The sequence below is a fragment of the Penaeus monodon genome, unplaced genomic scaffold (assembly GCF_015228065.2).
Source record: "Penaeus monodon isolate SGIC_2016 unplaced genomic scaffold, NSTDA_Pmon_1 PmonScaffold_293, whole genome shotgun sequence".
Classification (NCBI taxonomy): domain Eukaryota; kingdom Metazoa; phylum Arthropoda; class Malacostraca; order Decapoda; family Penaeidae; genus Penaeus; species Penaeus monodon.
The window spans coordinates 55387-62269 of record NW_023657603.1 but is presented as its reverse complement, the minus strand read 5'-3'; the positions used below and the strand labels follow the sequence as shown (position 1 = coordinate 62269).

At 48.9% G+C, this 6883-nt stretch overlaps 1 pseudogene; it reads left to right on the top strand.

Moving 5' to 3' along the window:
- Positions 1–4374: 4374 nt before the first annotated feature.
- The window catches only part of LOC119570493, a 12356-nt pseudogene continuing 9847 nt past the window's right edge, over positions 4375–6883 (top strand).

Sequence of the window (6883 nt, the reverse complement as noted above, 5' to 3'; positions counted from 1 at the left end):
CACAATACAGGGCGGAAACCAGCATGTCACACAGCTTATAACAAGGCAACACAAAGTTTATCAGGTCACAAAGGCACACACGAGGTCTTCACAGGAGCAGCACCCAACTCCGTCTCTCGGCTTGTTCCTCCGCTCCTCCGCTCACAGCCAGCTGCGTCATGTTTGCCCAGGTCCCTTCATGTTAACACATGTTTCGCACAGAGACAAAGACCCACTGGCGTAGCACTATCCCCCCCTATCAAGCTCTGACATACCTAAACATGAAACAAAATACAGAAAATTTAGATAAAATTTGTCCTCAGGAACAAACAAAATTCTTTCAAACAAAAGTAACCGTAATTGTAAATCAGTTCTCAGAAACACAAAAATCTTTCATCCAGCGCGGCTTTCTTCGCTCTCGCTGGGGTCGCTCTGGAGGAGGAGTGGGCGGCGGTAGATTGGCAGTGGCACCCAGAGGGGTATCTTCTGCCCCAAGACTGGCTCATGGTCACCATTGATGTCTGTTGCATCGCCCTCACCGTCCAAATGCTCGTCCTCATCTCGGTCAGCGTCTGCCACGTCCTCATCGCCGCTACTGGGGCTAACGTCATCTTCTTTTTCACCATGGCCCCAGGAGTAGCTTCCTGGCCCATGGTAACGCCACAGCCGGTCCACGTGGACAACAGACGGTCGTTTTCGCCCTCTGCGAATTCGATAGGTGACATCAGAGAGGGCCGCTACCACCGTGTATGGCCCTTCCCAGGGGCTCTGTAGCTTTGGCGAGAGCCCTCGCTTTCGACGCGGGTTATGCAGCCACACTCTGTCACCTACGTTATACCTCACTTCCCTCATGCGCCGGTCATAGGTCTCCTTCATGGCATGGCCGGCTACCTTGAGCTTGCCACGCACTCGTCAGTGCACCTCCGCCAGGTTAGCGGCGCTCCGGTGCGCCAAGTCCTCGAGGAAGTCAGGCAACAGCCCCACACCAACCAACTCCTCGCTCCCCGACGACTCTTCTAGACGCTCCACTTCCTCACAAGTGCCCAGCTTTGCACCAGCTGGCACCTTCTGGGCCTTATCGGAGAAGTTAGCTACCAACACTGTAATTAACCCCTCCCCTGGTCCAACAAAGCTCCGCCCAACCGCTACACCATCAGCCAGCTGCAAGTTTTGGATGGGCTCCACGAGGCCCTCTACTCCACGCATCACTCTTGACAGTCGACACCTGATTCTAGACTCTGTCTAGTGCAGGTGCAGTCGCTCAGCCGTAACTACCTCTGCACAGCCAACCTCTGGAAGCAAAGGCATATCTTCAACGTGCACCCTCACCAGCTTCCGTCCAAGGTCGACACACGCCTTACTCTGTGTCAGGTGGTCAAGGCCCAGCAAGCAGTGCTCGTCCAGATCGGCCACATACACCGGCAGCCGCTGCACCGTGCTGCCCACGCCAATACGAGCCTCCACTGGCCCCTTGAGCTGCACACAATGCCCCGTGACACCACACAGTCTCTGTGGTGCATCTGGAAGTCGCATAGTGGCCAACATATCAGGCCACACTAGGGTCTTCTCAGCCCCAGTGTCCACTGTCAGGGGCATGGCTTCCCATCTACTGAGCCTTCCACCTGCATCGTGCTGGTTCGACGGCAGCTTACCCAAGTCGGGGCCCAGGAACCGAGGACGGCTGGGTTTCGGCCCCCTTCTCCAGCCTGTCCGAGTTTTCCTCCTGTACCACTTCCTTAGCCTTAGGACATGCACTCGGATGGTGACCATACCTGCCACAGTCCTTGCAGCACTGCTGGAAGGCATCAGAATCCATCCGGTTGAGAGGATGTTTTCTCTGCTCCCTCTGACACTGACTACGTCTGTGCCCTACCTCTCCGCAGCCCCAACACAAGCCTTGGAAAGTGCTCGGGCTCACCTTCCTCAATGCTACCTTCTCCACTTTAGCCTTCCGGCCCCGGAGGTCACGGCGGGGCTGAGCAGCTGGCCCTAGGCCACTGGTTGCCTTCAGGAAGGCCTCGAACTCCAAGGCCCTCACCAGCGCCACCTGCAGGTCCTCAGGGTGTGCCTGCTTGACGTAGATTTGCAGCTGCTGGTCCTGCAAAGCGTCAACAAAGAAATCGCGGGCCAGGACCACGATCATCTCTTCCGCAGCCGCAGGGTACGACCTCCTTACCAGCGCCTCCACATCCTGCGCCAGCTGGGACAGTGTCTCGCCATGCTCACGAGTCCGCTTCTTCAAGCGGGCCCGATATACCTCGGCCTGGTGGTGGTGCCCGAAACGGCGTTTCAAAGCCTCCACCACGCTGGTGTAAGAGGCATGTTGGGATGGCGGCAGATGCCCCAACACTTCCACCGCGGGGCCCCTTAGCACTGTTACCAGCTGCAGGGCCTTCTCTTCCTAGCTCCAGCCCTGGGCAGATGCCAGCATTTCAAATTGGGCGACATATGCCTCCCAGGCCACCTTCCCATCGTACTCAGCTGGCTTACGCTTCACAGAATGTCTGGAGGCCGAGGGGCTGCGGGGTGGAGAACGCGTGCCGTGAACTAACACGCCCGGGGGGGAGGAAGGGGATGAGGGAGGCAACGAGGCGGGTTGACCGGGTCCGAGTTTGCCGCCACCTATACCCAAGGGAGCGGTTCCGATGGGTCCCCAGCCTTCTGCAGCGACCACTGGCTCCGACACGATGCTGCGAGGCCCGGGGGTTTCCTGCCACGGACCCCAGGCAGACCCCAGTAAATCTGACACTCTGGCATCTGTTGCCAGAACCTCGTCTGCCTTCTCTGCTTGCAACGTTACTACCTCGTGATGCCGCCTTTCCTCCTTCACTTCCTCCCTCAGGCCTTGGGAAACCCCGCCCTTCAGAGTCTGCACCTCCTCCATCAGTTCACTCTTCACGCTGTTGCAGGCCTTGTCGGTGTACTGCTGAGTTTCCATCTTCACAGATGCAAGATTGCTCTGTAGCACCTCAACAAGTTGACAGAACTGTTCCTCTGCCTTCCTTGCCTGCATCTCGACGAGATGGTGCGCCTGCTCGCATGCCCTCTGTGCCTGCTCTTCTGCCCTTTGTGCCATTTCCTCCCTCATACCGGCCAGTATGGCAGTGATCAGGTCCATCTGGCTCGGCTTCACCTCACTCGTGCCTGCCTCAGTCATAGCCTCCTCTCCCTCATGGCTGCCGCCATCTTTGGACCACATGATAAATCGGCGCTCTCACTGATCAAATATCACAAATCCCACTCCTGACACCATTTGTTACGCCGACCGCCTCGTCTCTCTGCCACCAATACAAGGCAGGCTAGGCAGACGGCGTGCTATCCACAGGGTCGTGAACACTGAACAGCTCCAAGAGGCACCGAGCACCACAGCGTCCCAGAACACCATGAGGGGAAATGCCAAGTGGCGAGGCAGGGCACAAAATAAACACAAAATGACAGTCTTTCCTTTATTTACACAAGTTATTTACCCGTACACTTTTCTATAGGCACAATACAGGGCGGAAACCAGCATGTCACACTGCATGATACAGCTTATAACAGGGCAACACAAAGTTTATCAGGTCACAAAGGCACACACGAGGTCTTCACAGGAGCAGCACCCAACTCGTCTCTCGGCTTGTTCCTCCGCTCACAGCCAGCTGCATCATGTTTGCCCAGGTCCCTTCATGTTAACACACGTTTCGCACAGAGACAAAGACCCACTGGCGTAGCAATATTATACATATGTCAGAGTGATTTTTTTTTGTATATATATATTTTTTTGTAACTAATTTGTTTACATTGTCCCTATAGTGGTTGGTGTGAAGTGAGGATGTATAACAGCTTTCCAGACTACTTCTTACAGCTGGCAGTGGTAAAATTATCCAATCAGCATCTAGGACAAGCAGTGACATCATCACCATCCCTGCCTGACTGTGAGCTCTGTTCTTTAACATTAAGAGTTGGATTGGCATTAACAAAGAGGCCTTTATTCTTATAACGAACACTGAACCCGCTCTGGAGAGAGTGGACAAAAATCTATTTCCAGTGGCCTAAGTGGAAATACGTTTGGGGCATATACAACTCACTATCACCCCTATTCAAGGGAATGCCAAAGGTGGTGGCAGTGGTATGTAAACACCCCAAAAAGGGCTAGGTAATGGTTGGTGGCAGCTGATGAGATATAGTGTTTAATAAGATATATAAGTAATCTTTCTCAGAAGAGCAACTCTGTATATGGTGAGCACCAAAGGGAAGTGTGTGTTCGTATGCGCTTCAGTACATGATATCAAAAGAGCTAGCAAGAGCGTGATTGGATGCCAGAGCATGGTATGAGTTCACGAGAGGAAAGAGTGAGGCTCATTGCCTCAAGTGAGAAAGAGGGAAAAACAGAGTATGAAACGTGAGGGAAACGTGATGTCACAAAAACGGGAGGAGTTTATCAGTGTCAGAACAGTCAAGGTGAGAGCTGTCAAGGAGGCTATATAGGTAAGGTGGTTGCACATGGAGATTTCCTAGTTGGCATCTCGTCTTGGCAGCCAACCTTAACCCCACCACATTTTGACAGAGCTGTATGTACTCGGTATTCACACACAGTACTAATAAAACCGTGTTGTCAGATTTATTTAAAAAACATAACGAGCAATAGGCCTACAACTAAATAACTAAATCTCTTACACACTAGTCACGACATTCATTTGAATTCCACATACTATGATTAAAGCCTACATCCCATTCTTATTTTTTCAAAACACTTTTGAGGCTAGCATTCCTGTAATAATAAAAAAAAATGTAAGTGTATTAGCCTCAAAAATGTAAATGTATAGTTCTTTAACACAGTTTTGATAACTGATGAGTACACGAAGGATATTTACTGTATCACTCCTGGATTTTTCTCTAATGCTCTTCCATAAAAAAGGGTTCAAATTCATGAATTAAGTCGAGTAATTCGTGGGACGGATAAACTTTTTGTTTCTCGCATTTACGCGGAATGCAGTGGCAGCACAAGACACCGAATTAGCAAAATGTTAGCACAATCAAACCGCGCTTTCCCGCCTCATAAGTGACACGTCATCCAAGTGGTGCCATAGTTAACCAATCAGGACACAAAAATTATCAGTATCAGTATAAGGAGCGCAACAAAAAAATCGACACTTTTGATGAAGCTTGCGAATCTCTTTTTATTATAATAAGGCTTACATAACAAACAGGAAAAAAATCACATTTTGTTTTGTGTTACCACATATCCCAGTGGGGATGATTATATATAAGTAATTAATGCATGCAGTTTAATATGCCTTTAAGTGGTTGTATATAAATAATTGATCATTTATAGATTTTCTTGCAGGGGCAAGTGTTAAAGTGTTTTATATGATATAAATGTTTTACTAACATAATACTACAAAACTTTCCGACCATTTCAGGATACATATCTTCTATGTTACATTGATTGTGGCTTCCTTAATTAATTGGTTTAAAGGTAATGATTTTCTCCACTCAACAAAGTAAAAGTGTTAAACACTCTGGAAAAAAAAAATGTGTAGTACTGGTGTTAATAAGCTTAAAAAAAAAAATGCAAGAGAATTGTGAAAGCCGTTGGCTTGACTCTACTTATTGTTTTAAGTGGGAATTTGCAGGTTATGCTGCAAGGGCCGTGTGCTTGGCTGATACTTGCGATTCCAAGAAGTGATTGTGGCTCGAAAGTAATAAGACACTAAACATAGAGGGGAAAAGGATCCCTAGGGCACTGAAAATTGACACAGTACTACCCGGCAGCGTGAGTGTGCATGTCAGAAGGGGACAACAACCTAAGGAATACGGCTTTGATGGACAGTGGCAACGAAGAAGATCCATTTGATATCATAGGGGAGTACAAAGAAGAGGAAAGGATGTTGAGCTGACAGGAGGTGAATGGATTGCCTGGCTGAGTCCAAAATCGGGCGGATAGTAACCCAGGGAGATGCCGCGAAGGTAAACTTTGCCCTCAGTTACATCCACCCCGAGAAGGGGAAAGCAAAGAAGATTGCCTAAATGATGACCTCTGATCCTATCTCGTGAGAGGAGTTCAAGAGAGGCATTCTAGCTCAATTCTTCCAGAAGAAGAAGGATGGGATGAATGCTTAAAGGATGTTGAAAGATATCAGGGTGAGTCCTTTGAAGATTTGTTAAATAGCAACAAAGCTATCCACATGAACTTCACTCTCTTAAAAGTGTGGCCATTCCCAGAAGATGTCATTCTCTATAATCATGAGGACTTTGGCAACAACAATGGTTGGCTGTGCTTTGGGTAAGTACAGAATAGGAGAAGAATGGGATGTACCGAAATTAAGGACCAGACCATACTCCCAAATCATGGAAGATTTTAGGAGGTGGGTGCAGAAGAACAAAGAGAAGGATTTACAGTTCAAGTCAACCCTATGTGCCAGATTTAAAACCGTATAAACTGGGAAGGCTCGGTTGGCAGTTGTAAAGGAGAATGACCAAAGGAACCTCAGAGAGAGAGATCTTGGCAGAAGAGGAGTAAATACTTCTGTGATGACATGGATGGAATAACTCACATCCCAAGGACCAATGCTGGAGCCCAAAGAATAGAGAACTACCAGCAGATGGAAGAGCCAAGGTTAGCCAAGGGGTTCAACCTCCACGTCCATCGCCGTCGAGCGGGACCAGACCTAAAAACCCGGCAAAGATTAAATGTTTCTTCTGTGAGGAAGAGGGACATTTAGTCATAAACTGTCCACAGAAGAAAAGTTGTGATGCTAGCAAAGAGTAAAAAAAATCGTAATTCCTACTTTAGCGTCTTCTATTCTCAGATATCTTATGACTAAGGTGAAGGTACCTAATAGTCAAAAGTCTTTTACTGCAGTTCGAACTCTAGGGCGAGCCCAATATTGGTTAATTATTCTATGTACAGTGTAGTAGATGG